Source organism: Pelobates fuscus, chromosome 6 (assembly GCF_036172605.1).
Source record: "Pelobates fuscus isolate aPelFus1 chromosome 6, aPelFus1.pri, whole genome shotgun sequence".
NCBI classification, from domain to species: Eukaryota; Metazoa; Chordata; class Amphibia; order Anura; family Pelobatidae; genus Pelobates; species Pelobates fuscus.
The window spans coordinates 162,905,043-162,927,161 of record NC_086322.1 but is presented as its reverse complement, the minus strand read 5'-3'; positions in this window follow the sequence as shown (position 1 = coordinate 162,927,161).

Here is a 22,119-nt window from a genome sequence, read left to right as displayed (position 1 = left end):
CTCTCTGTTAGGCATGTGCATGGGAAAAACTTTTGTTTCGGTTCGGTATTCTGAAATTCGGAACTTCGACAATTCGGGACTTCGGCAATTCGGCACTTCGACACTTCGGAACTTCGGCAACTTCGGAATTTCGGCACTTCGACACTTCGGCACTTCGACACTTCGGAAATTCGGTAATTTCGGAACTTCGGGACCTCGGCAATTCGGCACTTCGGCAATTTGGCACTTCGGCATTTCAGAACTTCGGCATTTCAGAACTTCGGCAACTTCGGGACTTCAGAACGTCTCTTGCAGCCGCTTGGTAGATAACTCCCTAATTCCCACGGTATTAGGGAGTTATCTACCAAAAGGCTGAAAGACCTAAATTGGTCTTTCAGCCAAATTTACTAATACTAAGTAAAAATGACTTAGTATTAGTAAATTGTGCCCCTACTCGCTATACCGCGAGTAGGGGCATGTCTATTAAACAGTGAGAAGCCAGTGGCTGCTCACTGTTAAAAGTTTTTTTGTTTTTTTTAAAACTGGGTCCCCCCTCCCAAGCCCCCACCTTTTAAACTAAAGGGGTGGCGCTATTGCCCCCCCTGGCCCCCACCCCTGAGCGGCGGGTGGGGTCCCTAAAGTAAAATAATGGGGGGGACCTATTGTCTTCCCCCGGCCCCCACCCCTGAGCGGTGGGTGGGGGCCCTAAAATACTAATATGGGGGGGGACCTAATGTCCTCCCCCCTGGCCCCCACCCCTGAGCGGTGGGGCGCTAAAATACTAACTAGGGGGGACCTAATGTCCTCCCCCTGGCCCCCACCCCTGAGCAGTGGGTGGGGGCCCCTAAAATACTAATTAGGGGGGGACCTAATGTCCTCCCCCCCTGGCTCCCACCCCTGAGCGGTGGGTGGGGGCCCTAAAATACTAATTGGGGGGGGACCTAATGTCCTCCCCCCTGGCCCCCACCCCATAGCGGTGGATGGGGTCCCTAAAATACTAATTAGGGGGAGGACCTAATGTCCTCCCCCCTGGCCCCCACCCCTGAGTGGTGGGTGGGGGCCCTAAATAAAAAAAAATAACCCCCCCTCCCCCGGGTGTCTTGGGGTCCCCAAACCCCTAGTCACCCCTCTTCCCCCAAAAATGAACCCCTACCTACGCCCTCACCCTAAAAACAATGAGGGGGGACCATTTAACTAAGTACCTGAAAAAAACAAAAAAAAAACTTACCATTTGATGTTTTCTTTCTTCTAAAATCTTCTTTTTTCAGCCCCCAAAAAAGCCAAATAAAAAGCCATAATAACCGACGAAATAAAAAAAAAAAAAAACGAGCGCAAAAAATAATAATCCTTCTTCACCCATGGAGGGCTCCGCGCAGACTGAGCTCTGCAGGGCAGGGGAAGGCTTATAAAGCCTTGCCCCGCCCTGCAATTAGGCTCAGAGCACTCTGATTGGTGGGTTTAAGCCATCCAATCAGAGTGCTCTGACAGGTAAATGAAGAGACTGACAGGTAAGTCTCTACATTTACCTGTCACAGCACTCTGATTGGTTGGTTTGAAATCCACCAATCAGAGTGCTCTGTGTCATTTTACACAGCGTGGGAAAGTTCTTTGGAATTTTCCCACGCTCTGTAATTTGACTCATAACACTCTGATTGATGGATTTCAAACCAACCAATCAGAGTGCTGTGACAGGTAAATGTAGAGACTTAACTGTCAGTCTCTTCATTTACCTGTCAGAGCACTCTGATTGGATGGCTTAAACCCACCAATCAGTGTGCTCTGAGCCTAATTGCAGGGCGGGGCAAGGCTTTATAAGCCTTCCCCCGCCCTGCAGAGCTCAGTCTGCGCGGAGCCCTTCATGGGTGAAGAAGGATTATTTTTTTTGCGCTCGTTTTTTTTAATTTATTTTTTTCATTGCGTCGGTTATTATGGCTTTTTATTTGGCATTTTTTGAGGCTGAAAAAAGAAGATTTTAGAAGAAAGAAAACGTTGAGTGGTAAGTTTTATTTATTTATTTTCAGGTACTTAGTTAAATGGTTCCCCCTCATTATTTTTAGGGTGAGGGGGGTAGGTAGGGGTTAATTTCTTTAGGGAGGGGGGTGACTAGGGGTTTGGGGATCCCTAGTCACCCGGGGGAGGGGGGGTTATTTTTTTTTACTTAGGGCCCCCATCCACCGCTCAGGGGTGGGGGTCAGGGGGGAGGACATTAGGTCCCCCCCCCTAATAAGTATTTTAGGGCCCCCACCCACCGCTCAGGGGTGGGGGCCAGGGGGAGGACATTAGGTCCCCCCTAATTAGTATTTTAGGGCCCGCACCCATCGCTCAGGGGTGGGGGCCTAATTAGTATTTTAGGGGCCCCCACCCACAGCTCAGGGGTGGGGGCCAGGGGAAGGACATTAGATTCCCCCCCTAATTTGTATTTTAGGGCTCCCACCCACCGCTCAGGGGTGGGGGCCAGGGGGGAGGACATTAGGTCCCCCCCCAATTAGTATTTTAGGGGCCCCCACCCACAGGTCCCCCCTTCAGGTTAGGACGTTTTTTTTTGTTTTTTTTACAGTGAGCAGCCACATGCGGTATAGCGAGTAGGGGCATAATTTACTAATACTAAGTAATCTTTACTTAGTATTAGTAAATTTGTCTGAAAGACCAATTCAGGTCTTTCAGCCTTTTAGTAGATAGCTCCCTAATACCGTGGGAATTAGGGAGTTATCTACTTATTCATTCCTGTCATTACACTGACTGGCCAAGTGTCAGGATCGGGACAGGGATCCAACACGCAGAGTACAAACAGTAGCCAGATACGTATACCGGACCTTAGAATGGCCGGACTAACGTAAGCAGTACAGTATAGAATGGTCAAAGACAAGCCGAGGTCGAGGGTAACAGAAGACAGGTAAGCGAGAGACAAGCCGAATCAAGGGTAACAGAGATAAGCAGAGTAAGGTAAACAAGCCGGGTCAAAACCAAAAGGGATAATAGAATACACAAGCACTGAGTGACTAGAACAAGCTAGAACCACGACAGGGCAATGAGCTAATGAAAGAAGCTCTGTTAAATACCCTGTTCAGAGCAGTAACCACACCTCCGAGACGTCCTGATTGGTCCTGCAGCAATTGACTGACAGGTCGATCCGGGGGAGTGTCCTGATGATGACTTCCTGCCTAGATGGTGTAAAAGGCAGTCACTCCCTCGCGGCCGGCCTTGCATGACTGGATAGACCGCGGGGAAGGGAGTCATCAGACCGTTTGGATGGTGGAACAGCTAAGTCTCTACCTCTTTTGGAAGTAGAGACCACAGGTACCCTGACAGTACCCCCCCTCTCAGATACGCCCACCGGGCGGAATGAACCGGGACGAGATGGGAAGCGAGAGTGATACGCCCTGCGGAGACGGGGAGCATGAACATCCTCCTGAGGTACCCAACTCCTCTCCTCAGGACCATATCCCTTCCAATCAACCAGATATTGTACTCTCCCCCGGGAGATTCGAGAATCAATAATAGAGTTGACCTCATACTCCTCCTGACCCTCCACCTGAACGGAGCGAGGAGGGGCTATTGTGGAGGAAAATCTGTTACATATGAGTGGTTTCAGCAATGAAACGTGAAACGAGTTCGGAATGCGTAAGGTATTAGGAAGAGCTAAACGATACGCAACCGGATTGATACGGGTCAGCACCCTGTAGGGTCCAATATAACGAGGAGCGAACTTCATGGAGGGCACTTTTAAACGGATGTTCCTCGTGCTCAGCCATACCCTATCACCTGGAACAAAGACCGGAGCCGCCCTTCTACGTTTATCAGCGTGTTTCTTGACCAACATAGAGTTGTGCACAAGGATTTGTCGAGTTTGATCCCACAACTTCCTCAAATTGGCCACATGAACATCAACCGACGGCACCCCCTGGGAAGGAGAATCCGAAGGAAGAATAGACGGATGAAAACCATAATTCATGAAGAAGGGGCTTGAATGAGTAGAATCGCAAACGAGATTGTTGTGCCCAAGGAATCAAACCGACCCAATCATCCTGGTGTTTAGAAACAAAGCATCGTAAATATTGTTCAATTTTCTGTTTGGTACGTTCAGCAGCTCCGTTAGACTGAGGATGATAGGCAGAAGAAAAGTTTAATTTAATACCAAGTTGAGAGCAGAAGGACCTCCAAAAGCGGGAAACAAATTGGGAGCCTCTGTCTGATACAATTTGAGAGGGTATCCCATGTAGGCGAAAAATCTCCTTGGCGAATATCTCTGCCAATTCGGGAGAAGACGGAAGTTTAGGCAGGGGAATGAAGTGTGCCATCCTAGTAAACCTGTCAACCACGGTGAGGATAACAGTCTGTCTTTTAGAGATAGGTAGATCGACAATAAAGTCCATGGCCAAACAGGACCATGGTTTCTCTGGAACCTCCAAGGGTTGCAGGAGTCCACATGGAAGCGTATGGGGTTGTTTGGTTTTAGTACAAACTTCACATGCAGCGATGAACTCCTCAACATCCCTCCGTAAAGTAGACCACCAGAAGTCCTTAGAGATCAAGGCGTAAGTTTTGCGAATACCAGGATGTCCCGCCATCTTGCTATTATGTAAACACTGTAAAAGTTCCAGTTGAAAAGCAGGAGGAACGAAATGACGACCCGCAGGGGTCTGTTTAGGTGCGAGATGTTGCAACTTAATGATCTCGGCCAGTAATGGAGAATGAATCCTGAGATTCGTATTAGCAATGATATTGCACTTCGGAACTATAGAAGAAAGAACTGGTTCAGGTACAGTAGAAGGTTCATATTGGCGAGATAATGCATCGGCTTTAGAGTTTTTAGAACCAGGTCTGTAAGTCAGTACATAATTGAAGTGAGTCAGGAATAAGGGCCAACGAGCTTGTCTAGAGGATAAGCGCTTAGCCTCCCCAATATATGACAAGTTTTTGTGGTCTTGGTAGGGTGTGGAACTGCACTCTATCCCTTTAAGCAGTATGTAGCTGGGTGCAACTCAGACAGTCTCAGTACCAGAGACCAAAATGCTGAATAACAAAATAAAAAAGTCGAGGCACTCCAAGGTACAAATCAGGCAATTTTATTGAACCCACTCCATCGCAACGTTTCGACCTACACGGTCTTTGTCAAGCTACTAAGTGCATGTATACATTCATTTTTATAGGAATACAAGTGATTAACAATTAACAAGATCCCATCAAACAATTAGTTAAAATTACATCCATATACAACCCCCAGAATGGCCACATTGATAGAAAAGGCTAACAGCTGTGTCACGAGTGTCAATTAACTCAATTGGAAGCTTTCTCAATCAGTACCATCCCTGGGATATGGAGACAGAATTAGAAAAAAATTAAAATGTAAATATCACAGTAATAAACAATAAAATGAATCAAAGCCAGATCGAGTCCAATTTCTCCTCAAGCATTACTATTAATAACTTTAGTATGATAATATTTGATTCTCTGACATATATAATATAGAATATATACGAATGTAAAAAAAGAAAAGAACATATATAAAAGTGATAAAGATAAACAATCAGTATATATGTGTTCCAAAAGTTATATGTACACACATAAAGAGACGTGTTGTATATATAGAAAGGTCTACAGAATTTGGATAGACAATGTACATGTTAATAGACAGATTCCAAAGCTGTGAGTAGTTCTAGTTCATAATTATATTTTAAGTGTTGAAGTGTATTATATGAAATATCACAATAAAAAGTAACTATATAACCAAATATAAAAAGCAGGTGTAAAACCCATTATTCTAAGATAAAGTGCATAAAGTGAAAAACGATCATATTAAAGAATTTATTCAATAAATCTATCAGAGATCTATATTAAGTAATCAAAGTCATTAAATTTTAAGAGATAAAGACCTGACTGGTCCAGAAATCATTTATGTGCATTTAGTAGATATGTCCCCAGCACCAGTATCACAGACTAAGAATAATCTGCAAAAACAAAAAAATAGTTAAAATCCAAAAATTAAAACCAATATGACAATGTCTATAATAACGGATTGAGATCATAATAATTAGGGCCTATTGAAGTCAGGGTTTTAAATTCCCTAATTTCCAGTGAGCTTCTCTGAATACTAGCCTTATGTGTGTCCCCATTAATTGACTGTTTAACTCTATGATGCAATCAATCCTGTCCAGCATCACTATAACACCACCCCTGTCAGCTGGTTTAAAGACCAAATCCTGCTTAAGTTTAAATATTATTAAAGCTTTATATTATGCTTTTATTAAATTATTAGGGTGTGTATACGCTGGACAGGGTTATTTGCATCATGACTCACCAAGCCAATAAAAGTATCAACAGCATGATTAGCAATAGATGGATTAAAGGAACTTGTACATCACTTAATCTTAATATTACTTTACATGGGGTATTCAGATCAGTAGAAAGCAGCGGTTTACTAAAGAACACTTTTAACGTCACATTACGGAAGAACCTACACAACACCAAATTATCTCTAGCATTTGGAGTATAAGTAAGACAAAAAGTCAAATATTTTCTTAAAGTTGTAGTATCGTCTTTAGACAAAATCTCAGATAAATTGATTATTGTGTCTTCATCTTCTGGGGGACTTTGTTTCTCCATATTGGTGGACTACGATTAAATGAGATGTATTCCTAGGGGAACGTGTATGTATGCACAACCTATTTCATTGATGGATAATACTGAATATCGCACAAAGCTTGCAGGAATTTTGAATAAATGTTCCATGGTCTGGATATTATTAAATCAGGAATGTCTACAAAGCTCTATTGTTAAGAAAAAAGAGCAAATCAAAATGGAAAAGGTACATCCAATTCAACACTAAGTTAATCCTCCACAAGAAAATCAATCCAGTAACCGTTCAGTGTATTTGTTTAGAAGAAACTCCCCCGTACAGGGGTTTGTTCAGTGGAGAAACATTGGAAGAATCCGAAGGGGTGGCCATAAGAAGCAGGACTGTACCAGCAATATGGAGAAACAAAGTCCCCCGGAAGATGAAGACACAATAATCAATTTATCTGAGATTTTGTCTAAAGACGATACTACAACTTTAAGAAAATATTTGACTTTTTGTCTTACTTATACTCCAAATGCTAGAGATAATTTGGTGTTGTGTAGGTTCTTCCGTAATGTGACGTTAAAAGTGTTCTTTAGTAAACCGCTGCTTTCTACTGATCTGAATACCCCATGTAAAGTAATATTAAGATTAAGTGATGTACAAGTTCCTTTAATCCATCTATTGCTAATCATGCTGTTGATACTTTTATTGGCTTGGTGAGTCATGATGCAAATAACCCTGTCCAGCGTATACACACCCTAATAATTTAATAAAAGCATAATATAAAGCTTTAATAATATTTAAACTTAAGCAGGATTTGGTCTTTAAACCAGCTGACAGGGGTGGTGTTATAGTGATGCTGGACAGGATTGATTGCATCATAGAGTTAAACAGTCAATTAATGGGGACACACATAAGGCTAGTATTCAGAGAAGCTCACTGGAAATTAGGGAATTTAAAACCCTGACTTCAATAGGCCCTAATTATTATGATCTCAATCCGTTATTATAGACATTGTCATATTGGTTTTAATTTTTGGATTTTAACTATTCTTAGTCTGTGATACTGGTGCTGGGGACATATCTACTAAATGCACATAAATGATTTCTGGACCAGTCAGGTCTTTATCTCTTAAAATTTAATGACTTTGATTACTTAATATAGATCTCTGATAGATTTATTGAATAAATTCTTTAATATGATCGTTTTTCACTTTATGCACTTTATCTTAGAATAATGGGTTTTACACCTGCTTTTTATATTTGGTTATATAGTTACTTTTTATTGTGATATTTCATATAATACACTTCAACACTTAAAATATAATTATGAACTAGAACTACTCACAGCTTTGGAATCTGTCTATTAACATGTACACTGTCTATCCAAATTCTGTAGACCTTTCTATATATACAACACGTCTCTTTATGTGTGTACATATAACTTTTGGAACACATATATACTGATTGTTTATCTTTATCACTTTTATATATGTTCTTTTCTTTTTTTACATTCGTATATATTCTATATTATATATGTCAGAGAATCAAATATTATCATACTAAAGTTATTAATAGTAATGCTTGAGGAGAAATTGGACTCGATCTGGCTTTGATTCATTTTATTGTTTATTACTGTGATATTTACATTTTAATTTTTTTCTAATTCTGTCTCCATATCCCAGGGATGGTACTGATTGAGAAAGCTTCCAATTGAGTTAATTGACACTCGTGACACAGCTGTTAGCCTTTTCTATCAATGTGGCCATTCTGGGGGTTGTATATGGATGTAATTTTAACTAATTGTTTGATGGGATCTTGTTAATTGTTAATCACTTGTATTCCTATAAAAATGAATGTATACATGCACTTAGTAGCTTGACAAAGACCGTGTAGGTCGAAACGTTGCGATGGAGTGGGTTCAATAAAATTGCCTGATTTGTACCTTGGAGTGCCTCGACTTTTTTATTTTGTTATTAAGTTTTTGTGGTCTGTCAAAATCGTAATAGGGTGTAGGGTCCCCTCCAACAAATGTCTCCACTCCTTTAAGGCTTTAATGACTGCTAACAGTTCCCTGTCTCCGATGTCATATCTGCTCTCAGCCCCAGAAAGTTTCCTGGAAAAAAAAACACACGGGTGTAATGGTTTATCTACCGCTAATCTTTGTGACAGAACCGCACCTACTCCTGTCTCAGAGGCATCGACCTCGAGTAGAAACGGCAAAGTCGTATCAGGATGGACTAATATTGGAGCAGAAGCAAAAAGTTCTTTGAGCCTCTTGAAAGCAGCGAGAGCTTCAGGAGACCACGTCTTAGTTTCTGCCCCCTGTTTGGTCATATTGGTAATGGGCGCAATAATAGACGAGTAACCCTTAATGAAGCGCCTATAATAATTGGAGAAACCAATAAACCTCTGAATAGCCTTGAGTCCCTTAGGTAATGGCCAATCTAAAATAGACTGGAGTTTGTCAGGGTCCATCTTAAAACCTTCCCCAGAAATCACGTAACCAAGAAAATCTATCTGAGACTGATCAAAGCTGCATTTTTCCAATTTACAGTATAGACCATGTTGCAGAAGTTTCTGTAATACCGCTCTGACCTGTCTATGGTGAGTTTCAATCTCCCCAGAGTGTATCAGTATGTCGTCTAGGTAGACAATGACACAATCATGTTGAAACTCCCTAAGTACCTCATTAATCAGATCCTGAAATACTGCAGGAGCATTGCAAAGTCCAAACGGCATAACTGTGTATTCATAGTGACCGTACCGAGTATTGAACGCCGTCATCCACTCGTGTCCCTGCTGGACTCTCACCAAATTATATGCCCCTCTGAGATCTAACTTGGTGAAGATTTTGGAGCCCTTAAGACGATCAAATAACTTGGTAATAAGTGGAATAGGATAGGCATTTCTGACAGTTATTTTATTCAAGCCTCGGTAATCGATACAAGGTCTCAGCGTGCCATCCTTTTTCTTAACGAAAAAGAACCCAGCCCCGGCCGGGGACGAAGACCTCCTAATGAATCCCTTTTCTAAATTCTCCCGAATATACTCCTCTAGAACCAAGTTTTCCTGAACAGACAAAGGATATACATGGCCCTGTCGTAATGTCAGGATCGGGACAGGGATCCAACACGCAGAGTACAAACAGTAGCCAGATACGTATACCGGACCTTAGAATGGCCGGACTAACGTAAGCAGTACAGTATAGAATGGTCAAAGACAAGCCGAGGTCGAGGGTAACCGAAGAAAGGTAAGCGAGAGACAAGCCGAATCAAGGGTAACAGAGATAAGCAGAGTAAGGTAAACAAGCCGGGTCAAAACCAAAAGGGATAATAGAATACACAAGCACTGAGTGACTAGAACAAGCTAGAACCACGACAGGGCAATGAGCTAATGAAAGAAGCTCTGTTAAATACCCTGTTCAGAGCAGTAACCACACCTCCGAGACGTCCTGATTGGTCCTGCAGCAATTGACTGACAGGTCAATCCGGGGGAGTGTCCTGATGATGACTTCCTGCCTAGATGGTGTAAAAGGCAGTCACTCCCTCGCGGCCGGCCTTGCATGACCGGATAGACCGCGGGGAAGGGAGTCATCAGACCGTTTGGATGGTGGAACAGCTAAGTCTCTACCTCTTTTGGAAGTAGAGACCACAGGTACCCTGACACCAAGTAACTTACATTTTATATGAATTTATGTTACTTGATTGTTATAAGTGTTGCAAATGCTTACAGCTGAATCCTGGCTATGTTTGTATACTTTTTATTTAAAATTGTATACAATATAACATTCTTCTTCTTTCACTGGGTAAATATATTAGTACTTGGGCAATACTGTGCTTCGGAACTTCGGTAATTCGGCACTGTGGCACTTCGGAACTTTGGCAACTTCGGCACTCCCGCACTTCGGAACTTCGGCACTTCGACACTTCGGAAATTCGGTAATTTCGGAACTTCGGGACCTCGGTAATTCGGCACTTCGGTAATTCGCCACTTCGTCAATTCGGCCATTCGGAAATACCCGAATGACGGAATTGCCCGAAATTCGTCCGAATACATATTCGGCCCGAAACGAATTGCACATGTCTACTCTCTGTGTTTGTGGGTTGGGAATTACACTCTACACTGATCAGTCACAACATTAAAACCACCTGCCTAATATCGTGCAGGTTCCCCTTTGTGCTGCCGAAACAGTTCTGATATGTTGAGGCATGGACAAGAATTCTGAATGTGTCTTGTGGTATCTGGCACCAAGACATTAGTTGTGAGGTGGGTCCTCCATGGATCAAATTTGTTGCTGCAGCACATCCCACAGATGCTCAATCAGACTAAGTTCTGGGTAATATGAAGGCCAAGGCAACACCTTGAATTCTTTGTCATGTTCCTCAAACCATTCCTGAACAACTTTTGCTGCATGGCAGAATGCATTATCCTGTTAAAAGAGGCCACTGTCATTAAGTAACACCATTGACATGAGACGGTCTGCAGCATTCTCTAGGTAGGTGGTATGTGTCAAAGTAACATCCACATAAAAGCCAGGACACAAGGTTTCCCAACAAAACATTGCCCAGAGCATCACACTGCCTTGGAAGCCTGCCTTACTCCCATAATGCATCATACTGCCATCTCCTCCCCAGGTAAACAATGCACACGCATCCAGCCATGCCAGCAGACCAGGCAACCTTCTTCCATTGCTCCACTGGTTCAGTGATGCTCATGTCCCCATTTAAACAATTTAAGCAGCATTTTCACAGGAATCATAATTTGCTTCACGTTACCATTTAAGGCACTGTTGACTGTGAACATGGATCATCATGGGCACTCTTACTGGTCTGTCGCTATGCAGCCCCATAAGCAGCAAACTGCAATGCACTGTGTGTTCTGACATCTTTCTATCATGGCCTGCATTAAGTTTTCAGCAAATTGAGCTAAAGTAGTTCTTCTGTGTGATTGGACCAGACGCTCCCCATGTGCATCAATGAGCCTTGGGTGCCCATGACCCTGACGTCAGTTCACTGGTTGTCCATTCTTACACCACTTTTGATAGGTATTTACCACTGCATACCAGGATTATCACACAAGACATATTTTAGAGATACTTTGACCGAATCATCTACCCATCACTATGCGGCCCTTGTCAAAGGCACTCAGATCTTTTTACATACACATATTTCCTGCTTCCTACAAATATACCTGTACAGTGCACAATTTTCTGTACCAAATATGCTTGCTTCTTATGAGACTTGGAGTTAAATCCATGGTACACGATTAATGTACAAGGTGTAACACAGACCACATAAAATGTGTAAATGCAAACGCACATGATCTAGAACATCAAACCAGCTTCACTTTGAATTGTGTGCAATAGTATATTTCCCACTTGTGGATCAATGAGTCTTGTGAGTAACAGCCAGTGGTGACTAATGGTATATGTGTAGTAATTTTCAAAGGAAAAGAAAAAGCAATAGTGTGATATTGTAATCAAACATGCAAAATTTGATAAATAAAAACCACTCACAAGAAAGGAGCTTACATCTTAAGCTCAGTGTATCCAGTGTTATTTGGTATAATCCCCAGCATATGGATATCAGTTTGTGACAAATTCTTCAATCACGAAAGTATGCACATGTAAGGAAACGGAAATACAATATAGTGCTCTCTGTTATAGTAAATGTTTACAATTGTAGAATGTGAATATTTGACAACAAGTAGACATGTCCAATTAGTTTTGTTCTGAATGTAATTTCAGACGGATTTCTGGCAATTCGGACATTCGGATGCTTCTGAATTGCCGAATATCTGAAGTCCGAATTTCGGAGTTACTGAATTGCTGAAGTGCCGAAGTGCAGTATTTCCGAAGTGCTGAAGTGCTTCAGATTTCTGAAAAGTGGGAAAACAAGAGAGGGAAGGAAATTTAGGTAAATGATGACAGGAATCTTGAACAATAATAGGAATAGGAGCATTTTAGATACGAAGAAAGGTTAAAAAATGTAAATCTCTTTCATTTGGAAAAACGGCACCTCATAGGGGATATGATAACATTATACAAATATATTCGGGGCCAGTACAAACCATTATCTGGAAATCTATTCATAAACAGGGCTATACATTGGACATGAGGTCATACATTTAGACTGGAAGAAAGGAGATTTAATCTAAGGCAAACAAAAGTTTTATTTTCTACAGTAAGAGCAATAAGGATATGGAATTCTCTGCCTGTAGAGGTGGCTTTATCAAAGTCCATACAGATGTTTAAACTGCAATTGGATAAATACTTGCAAAAACATAACATACAGGGATATAATTTCTGATTAGTGGGATAATAGTTGCTTGATACAAGGAGACATCTGACTGCTATTTTGGGGTCAAGAAGGAACTTTTACTAATTTGTTGCAAAATTGGAAGCGCTTCACACTAGTTTTTTTTGCCTTCTTTTGGATCAACAGCAAAAACACATGTGAGGAAGGCTGAACTTGATGGACATAAGTCTCTTTTCAGCTATGTAACTATGTAATAAGCTAAATCCTGGCACTGGGAGCCCTATAGATGTGTAAGTGGTTGTGGTGGCAATCCTGGCAATGGGAGCCCTACAGATGTGTAAGTGGTTGTGGTGGTTAGGGGTAGGGTTAGGGTTTGGGAGCCCTACAGATGTTCCAAATTCTGAATTGCCAAAGTCTCGAATTGCCAAAGTTCAGAATTGCCGAATACTAGAAATTGAGTCAGGGAATTATAAGCCAGGAACACCAGAACAAGGAGTTGGTGCTTAGAAGAATGCAATTACTGAGAAATGCACCTAAGAATGCCAGAGGTTTATGAAATCTGATCGGAATGAAAATGACACTGCCATAGTGATCCATCCATTCTTAAATGCCTGGGTGTGTGACAAAAATATATTCGTTTCATAAGTATTTATGTAGAATATTTGCACATGTGCGTAAACGGTCATACATCTATTAATATGTCTTAATCCACTAATATGGAATGGATTTGTGCATTTTGTGAGTGAAAGAGACAGACAGTGTAGGGGATTAAAAGAAAGAGACTGCCAAACTGTGACAGGAAATACTTGCTACGAATGTGAGACAAATTAAAGACTTTTTCAGAATCAGTCTGGGAAATTAGATGGGTAAACAGAGTTAACATCAATAAAATACTAACATCCTGTTGTGGAGCACAGCAATGATGTCAATAACGTCTATCTATAATTAGTATAATGCACACAACTAATGTCAATATTATGCCAAGGTCACATTATGAAGTATCCACAAAAAAAAACCAAAACCCTTGTTATACATAAGAGGATGCTTAACACTCAAAATGACTTCAAATTTCACGTGTACTTCCAAAGATATATGTTGAGTTTTATTTAAAAACAATATATAAATAAAAATGAATGACAAAAGGCAGACAAATGCCAAAAAAGAGTAGGATTAGGATTAGGGTTAGGGGTAAGGTTAGGGTTAGGGAGCCCTACAGATGTTCTGAATTGGCGAAGTTCCGAATTGCAGAAGTTCCCAATTTCGGAAGTGCCTAACCGAACCAAATTGCCAAAGTGCTGAATTTTTTAAACATATATAATAAAGTGTGATATTATAAGTAAATATCTCTTTAAAGATTTATCGAGCCAATTTCTCAATCACAATACAGGGATATCCTTTTATCTTAATTCTATTTATATATGCTTTTTGTTTTTAAGTTGTTCTACATGCATGTAAAGATTTAATTGAGGTTTCTGTCTGTATTGGCTAAAAGCCAATTTATTGTTAAAACCTATGACAGAAAGTCTGTATACATCCATATTAACTGGGTTCTAATAGGAAAATAACTTTTGCTCTCCTGTCCATTTGATTCAACACTTGTGTGCAATAATTGGGTAGACACCAGCCCTTAATCAATCAAAGATCGTTAGTTAGATTAAGTTTGTGTATAGAAAACTAGGCTGAATATCAGGTCCGAATCCATATCTTTACAAAGAAGGAACCTAATCAGCCTTTTCGACCAGACCACGCCCCCCGACCAATGAAACAACAGAGGGGGAGGAGTACGACGTTCAAAAGAGAGGGCTGGATGATCATGACGGTGTCAGAGGAAGCCTGTGGAGGCGGCCGAAACGCGTCACATACACGTCACTAGAGAGGCGGATCCGGAAGTTGATCACGTGATTGGGACGGACGAAACCAGGAAGTGACTTTCTGTTTGCCGTTTCTATGCTTTTATGTGGGTAGCTATGCCAGCATAACCCACCACTTCTAAAGTAAGAGTTTTTAATCATTTTTTTTTAAAAATAAACTGCGTTTGATACTATTCAATTGGAGGTCCTGCCTCTCTCTATCCTATATTGCACAGCACCACCAGCTTCCAGTGAATATACTGCCTGGAGTTTTCATCAGAGTGGGGATTTTCCCTCTCCAGTGGAGCTTTGAAAACCCAGAGCCAGGGGTGATAGGGCTCTGGTATATGTGAGTTTTTTCCCCTCATACCCCCTTTTTATATATTTTGTCCAGTCCAGATCGTCTGCACTATTATTTGTCTCTTTCATATTTTCAGACCAGTTTAGCGTGCTTTTTTGGTAACTATTTAGCAAAATTTTTTTACTTACTCGAATTTCCGAACCGAACTGAATTTTTTTGCCCATGACAAGAGGTAAAGACGGTCCTCCTCAAATGAGCTTACAATCTTTGAGGTAGGGGCAAAGTCTCACAAGAGAAAAAACAGCATGTGAGATGGGAGGAGGGACTGATTCCTAAGATGTTTGTGTCAAAAGAAGCCAGTAAATGTATTATCTGGAACAAGTGAAGGACTGGAGGCTGGGGCAAGTCTGATGGCACAGGGTAGGGAATTGCAAAGTAATGGGACAGCCCTTAAAAAATCCTGCAGATGAGCGTTGGCAGTGCAAGAACGAGCAGATGTCAGGAAAAGGTCATTTGGGAATGAGAAGGAATATATTTATTGAGTAAAAAGTAAATATAGTGAGAAGAGGAGTCAGTGGTGTATCTTGGTTTTGTGCTGCCCTAGGCAGGACAAAACTCAGACACCCCCCCCCCCGCGCACGCGCGCCACCCCCACCCAACCCTTCCCCCCTGCCCCGCCTTCTAAATACACACACATTCACTGACAGATACGCATACACTAGCTAACAGACACACACAGTCGGACACACACAGTCGGACACACACAGTCGGACAAACACACACAGTCGGACACACACACTAACAAACACACACAGTCGGACACACACACACTAACAAACACACACAGTCGGACTCACACACTAACAAACACACACAGTCGGACACACACACACTAACAGACACACACAGTGAGACACACACACTAACAAACACACACAGTCGGACACACACACTAACAAACACACACAGTCGGACACACACACACTAACAAACACACACAGTCGGACACACACACTAACAAACACACACAGTCGCACACACACACACACTAACAAACACACACACTGAGACACACACTAACAAACACACACAGTCTGACACACACACTAACAGATACACACAGTCGGACACACACACACACTAACAGACACACACAGTGAGACACACACACACACTAACAGACACACACACTAACAGACACACACAGTCAGACACACACAGTCAGACACACACAGTCAGACACACACACTAACAGACACACACACACTAACAGACACACACACACTAACAGACACACACACACACACACACACACACACTAACACACACAGTCACAGACACACACTAACAGACACACACACACACACACACACTAACAGACACACACACACACACACACACTAACACACACACACACACACACACACACACACACACACACAACAGACACACACACACACACACACACACACACACACACACACACACACACACACACACTAACAGACACACACACACACACACACACTATCAGACACACACAGTCAGAGACACACACACACACTCACATTAACACATTTTTTTTATTTACTCCCCCCCGCCTCCCTACCTTTGGGAATGCTGGGGGTGGGGGGGTTCTCCCATTCCCTGGTGGTCCAGTGGCTGCAGGACAGCACTGGCGGGCAGGCTGGGCGGCCGGCGAGGGAGCTCTTCCCCTGAGCTCTCTGCTCAGCTCCCCGCAGAGTGAGGCTGGGAGGCGGAGCCGGAATATGACGTCATATTCCGGCTCCCAGTCTCACTCTGCGGGCGGCGCGCGAGGGAGCTGAGCAGAGAGCTCAGGGGAAGAGCTCCCTCGCCGGCCCCCCAGCAACCAGCAACCAGCCCAGCATGTCTGTTAGCCGCAAGGCTAACAAGACATTTGCCTTGGGCATTTGGGGGCGGCGTTTATTGCCGCCCCCTGGAAAATGCCGCCCAAGGCAAATGCCTTGTTTGCCTCGCGGCTAATACGCCCCTGAGTGGAGTTATTGAGATTTGTAGGTTACTGTTAGTAGTTTGAATTGGATTCTGAAGGGTACAGGAAGCTAATTTAATTATTGGCAAATAAGTGAGGTGTCAGCGTAGAGATCAGCCTGGAAGATGAGTTTGACAGCAGCATTTATTACAGCCTGAAGAGGTGCAATTCAGGTATTTGGAAGGCCGATGAGTATTTAGTTGCAATAGTCAAGTCAGGAAATGATGAGTGCATGAATAGAAGACATAGTTGTATTTTAAATTATAAAAGGTTGAATGTGCGCAATATTTTTGAGGTAGAAGTTAAAGGATTTGGAGACAGATTGGATGTAAGGAGAAAAGGTAAGCATCTACAAGGCAGTGAGCTTGAGGGATTAGGGTGTCCCACTGATGTGCAGGGAGATTGATAGAGGAGGGCTATTAAGAGTGGTGGAAGATGAGGAATTCAGTTTTATAAAGATTAGAAACCTTTCTCTGTCACTGCACTGCTTGCAAAAGCTATTGATTGTTTACCTTTCATCAGCATCTGATGTATCACACGGTACAGTGGCGTACACAAGACCCATGGGGCCCTGGTGCGAAAATTGATCCGTGGGCGACCCCCGCGTGCACTTACTCTGCGCGGGCCGGGACCGCAACACATGGCGGCGGGCACCTGGTCGCAGGGGTCGCAGGGCTGTGACCCCTGCAACCGCGGTATGTACGCCAGTGCATGCAGATACACATACACGTAAAGGACCACTATAGACACCCAGATCACTTCCGCTCAATAAAGTGGTCTGGGTGCCAGGTCCCTCTAGTTTTAACCCTGCAGCTGAAAACATAGCAGTTTCAGAGAAACTGCTATGTTTCACTGAGGGTTAATCCAGCCTCTAGTGGCTGTCTCACTGAGAGCCGCTAGAGGCGCTTCCGTGATTTGCACTGTGAAAATCACAGTGAGAAGACGCTGGACGTCCATAGGAAAGCATTGAGTAATGCTTTCCTATGGGTGGTTTGAATGCGCGCGCAGCTGAGAGGCGGAAGGGGTTTTAAACACACGCACACACACTCTCACGAACAGACGCATACACACTAGCTAACAGACACACACATTTACTGACAGAGACATACTCAGCTACAGACATACACACTCACTGACAGACACACATATACACTCACTTACAAAACATACACTCTCACTAACAGACACCAAACAGACTAACTAACAGACACACACTAACAGACACACACAAACTAACACTCAGTAACACACACACACTCACTGACACACAAACTAACACACACACTGACACTCACTAGCAGACACACAAAAACTAACACTAACACACACAGACACTCTAACACTAACACACACACCTTCTAACACTAACACACACACTCTAATACTGACACACACATGTTTTTTTAAAAGTTAATCCCCCAGCCTCCTTACCTTTGGAGCTGAGGGGATTCCCTGGGGTCCAGTGGGCGGGCTGGCGGGCTGGCGGGCTGGCGGGCGCGCAAGGGAGCACTCTCCCCGAGCGCTCTCTGCCAAGCTCCCTTGCGCGCCGCTTGCAGATGCCGGAGCCAGAATGTGACGTCATATTCCGGCCCCGGCATCACTGCGGTGTGCGAGGGAGCTGGGCAGAGAGCGCTCAGGGGAGAGTGCTCCCTCGCGTGCCCGCGACCCCTGCGACCGTGGTATGTACGCCAGTAACATGGTAGTTTGAATGGTTCATCTGGGCTAGAAAACTTAAAGGGACACTCCAGGCACCCAGACCACTTCTGCTCATTGGAGTGGTCTGGGTGCCAACTCCCACTACCCTTAACCCTGCAAGTGTAATTATTGCAGTTTTTCATAAACTGCAATATTTACATTGCAGGGTTAACTCCACCTCTAGTGGCTGTCTATTAGACAGCCACTAGAGGTCACTTCCTGGGTTCTAGCACAGGTTTCCTGTGCTAGAGCGTCGCTGGACGTCCTCACGCTGTGTGAGGACCTCCAGCGTCGCTCAAAACCCCATAGGAAAGCATTGAAATGATTTTTCAATGCTTTCCTATGGGGAGACGTAATGCGCATGCGCGGCATTTCCGCGCATGCGCATTAGGTCTCCTCGGCCGGTGAGCGAGATTAGTCTCGCCCACCGGCCGACGTAATCATTAGGAGGAGCGTCGCGGAGGCGGAGACAGCGGCGAGGGACATCGCCGCTGTCCCAGGTAAGTGACTGAAGGGGTTTTCACCCCTTCAGTAACCGGGGATTGGTGGGTGGGAGGGAGAGGGACCCTCCAGTGCCAGAAAAACGGATCGTTTTTCTGGCACTGGAGTTTCCCTTTAAGTATAAGTGCTCTGATGATTTTTTTTTTAACCTGCTGAAATGCCTCTTCATGCACCCATAATGCACTCTTTGAGTTAGTTGTCATAGTGGGTCTCGCCTTTGTCAGGGTCTTACCTGAGTTGGGAGTCTGTAGCGCAGATATGTTGCTCACCCTTGCAGATAGCCACAGGCCGAGGTGGTCAGGTAAGAATTCACCTGGCCTGTGGGTCTGTGCATGGGGGCAGGGGATGTAGTTTTTCCCGTGGAAGCCAAGCATGGGCAAGAACAACGGTTTCTATGTAGCTTTTTAGGCTGGTGTGCAGTGTACACAGGGCGAAGGAAAGTAGTACCCAGTCGGAGAGCAGGAGGTCTAGGAGGACGAATAGGACAAAGTGTGATGAAATGCCCTTTTTCTCCACAGTAGTAACATAGCTTCTCCTTCGGTCTCTTTCCTCAGGTGTCACTTTGCAGTGGACAAGTCCCAATTGCATAGGTTCCTCAGGGTCAAGTGGAACACAGGATACCTCTGGAGTTTTCCGGGAACTGGATCATAAGGGGGCATCACTGGGGTGTGGTGATGGTACTCGGTTCCTTGGTTACGAAGACGCAATTTTTTAGTTCGTGGAGCTGGCTTGGGCATAGTGGTCTTGCATTGTGAGTCCATAGCAGTACAAAAGGATTCCCAATTGACAAGGACAGGACTCCTCGTCTGCAACATCTGGTGAGCCCAAACTTTGATGTGACCAGACAACAGGTTGATAGCCGCTCTAACCTGGATGAATTCTGTGGCATATGTTCGAGGCTTTAAAGAAACCAACACCTCGCAATCCATCTTGAAGGACTGAAAGGACGTGCGGCTACCATCAAAACGGTCGGGCATGATGACAAACGGTTCAGGATAAGCCGGTTCCGGGGCTGGACGTACAGCGCCTTTAAGAAAAAAAATGTCTTGCTGCAGCTCCGAAACAGTCTGGGCCAGGCTGGACACTTGCTGGGGTGAGGGTGAGCACATCTCTGCGGACTCCATGTTGGTCAAGTCTTTTGTCAGGGTCTTACCTCAGTTGGGAGTCTGTAGCGCAGATATGTTGCTCACCCTTGCAGATAGCCACAGGCCGAGGTGGTCAGGTAAGAATTCACCTGGCCTGTGGGTCTGTGCACAGGGGCTGTGCAGGATGCAGTACCAATACGCAGGACAGGCAAGGACTGAACCAGCAGGAATGTCGAGGGATAGCCGAGGTCAAAGGATGCCAGAGGTCAGGAACAACGAGGAGTAGCCGAAGTCAAGGGATGCCAGAGGTCAGAATAAACGTAGTCAGAAGCCGGGGTCAAAGAATACGAAGCAGATGAAACAGGAACACTGGTACGAAACAGGATCACAAGATCAAAGACTTGACACTGAGCACAGGGCGAGGCTGGGTTTAAATACCCTGCTGATGACTGATTGGGATCAGATGAAACACAGCCAAGTCAAGGTGCAGCCCCCCAGTGTAGAAGCCATGCCAGGATGAACAGGACCAGAATCAGTAGTCACTGTATAAAGCTGCTGTGGCTCAGAGGCAGCAAGCAGGACCAGGACTGAGAAGTTCCCCGGTTCAAGTTCCCTGTTGGGAACTCCAGGAGCGACCACGTCTGGCCGTCTGTCTAACTGGTGAGAACCGTGACAGCCTTGTTACAGTTATCACAAACCATTGATAGTTAATGATCCCCCAAAATCTCTGTACGCCTTTAACATCCAGAGGTCTGGGTATTTTAGTAATCGCTTCTACGTTGGTTCTCCTCAAAGCCCCTTGGCTGACAAGGAGCGTTCAATATATGGTTCTTCTGGTTTTCTTAGCTGCATTATTGTTCTAGATTTAGTTTGATATGTCTTTGATGTGTGTTTCTCTACAATGCTGATTGTTCCTCAACTTTGGATCATTATTTTAAAAAAGTTTCACCATTGTAAGTCCTTCTCAGTATATCATCTGCAGCTTTCCGGATACCTGGTAGCCCTTCCAATGCATGATTTAAATTTTGCTGAAACACTTCTAGGCATTCAAAATTAGTGATATTGGCCAAAAGAGGTATAAAAAGTGGTCAAGTAGCTAGATTCGTCTTCTAATTCGAAATGCCAAAATCCACTCTTTACATGGAATACAGAAAAAAAATCTTTGCTCTTGCAAGGTCTGGTAGTACGTTATCAGTTGTTGGCAAAGGATAATGTCACAATTTCAAAACCCTGTTCAGAGGCTTAGGATCAATACAAATCTTAACTCCCTGATTTTTTTTTTTTTTACCACCACCGTACTACTAATCCAGTATGTGCTTCTCTCTACAGGGGCAATAATAATACTTAGACTTTAAAAAAAACAAAAAAACAAAACTGGTATGTTGCTCTCTAAGTGATTTGGGTAATGGCAGAAGAATCTTAATAGGCTGTACAAGAGCTTCCAATTTAAGTTTTCCTTCTAGACAGCCTACTCTTTGAAAAATATACTCTTTGTTGATGGCTAGGCAGACACACCTGGTGGCATTTGGTTAGTCACCATCTTGTTCCACAATTAGGTAATTCTGGGGTTGCTTGTATAACTCTACTTCATGGTAAAGGATAACACACGTCTACTACTGCTAACTTATCCTGACATAACTTCTGATTGTGTGGGTTTCTAATTTTGAGTTTACAAAACCCTGCTGGTTTCAGTGTGCTCTCATTAAACCGATAGCCAGGGCTGGACTGGCCCACCGTGATACCGGGAATTTCCTGGTGGGCTGCAGCACCTGGGGCTGGCAGGAAGCCCTAATGTGTAATTTAAATAATTTTCCCCCTTCACGCAGATGGTAACCCAGAAAGAGACATATCACGGACCTTAGGGTGGCTGGGCTTAACG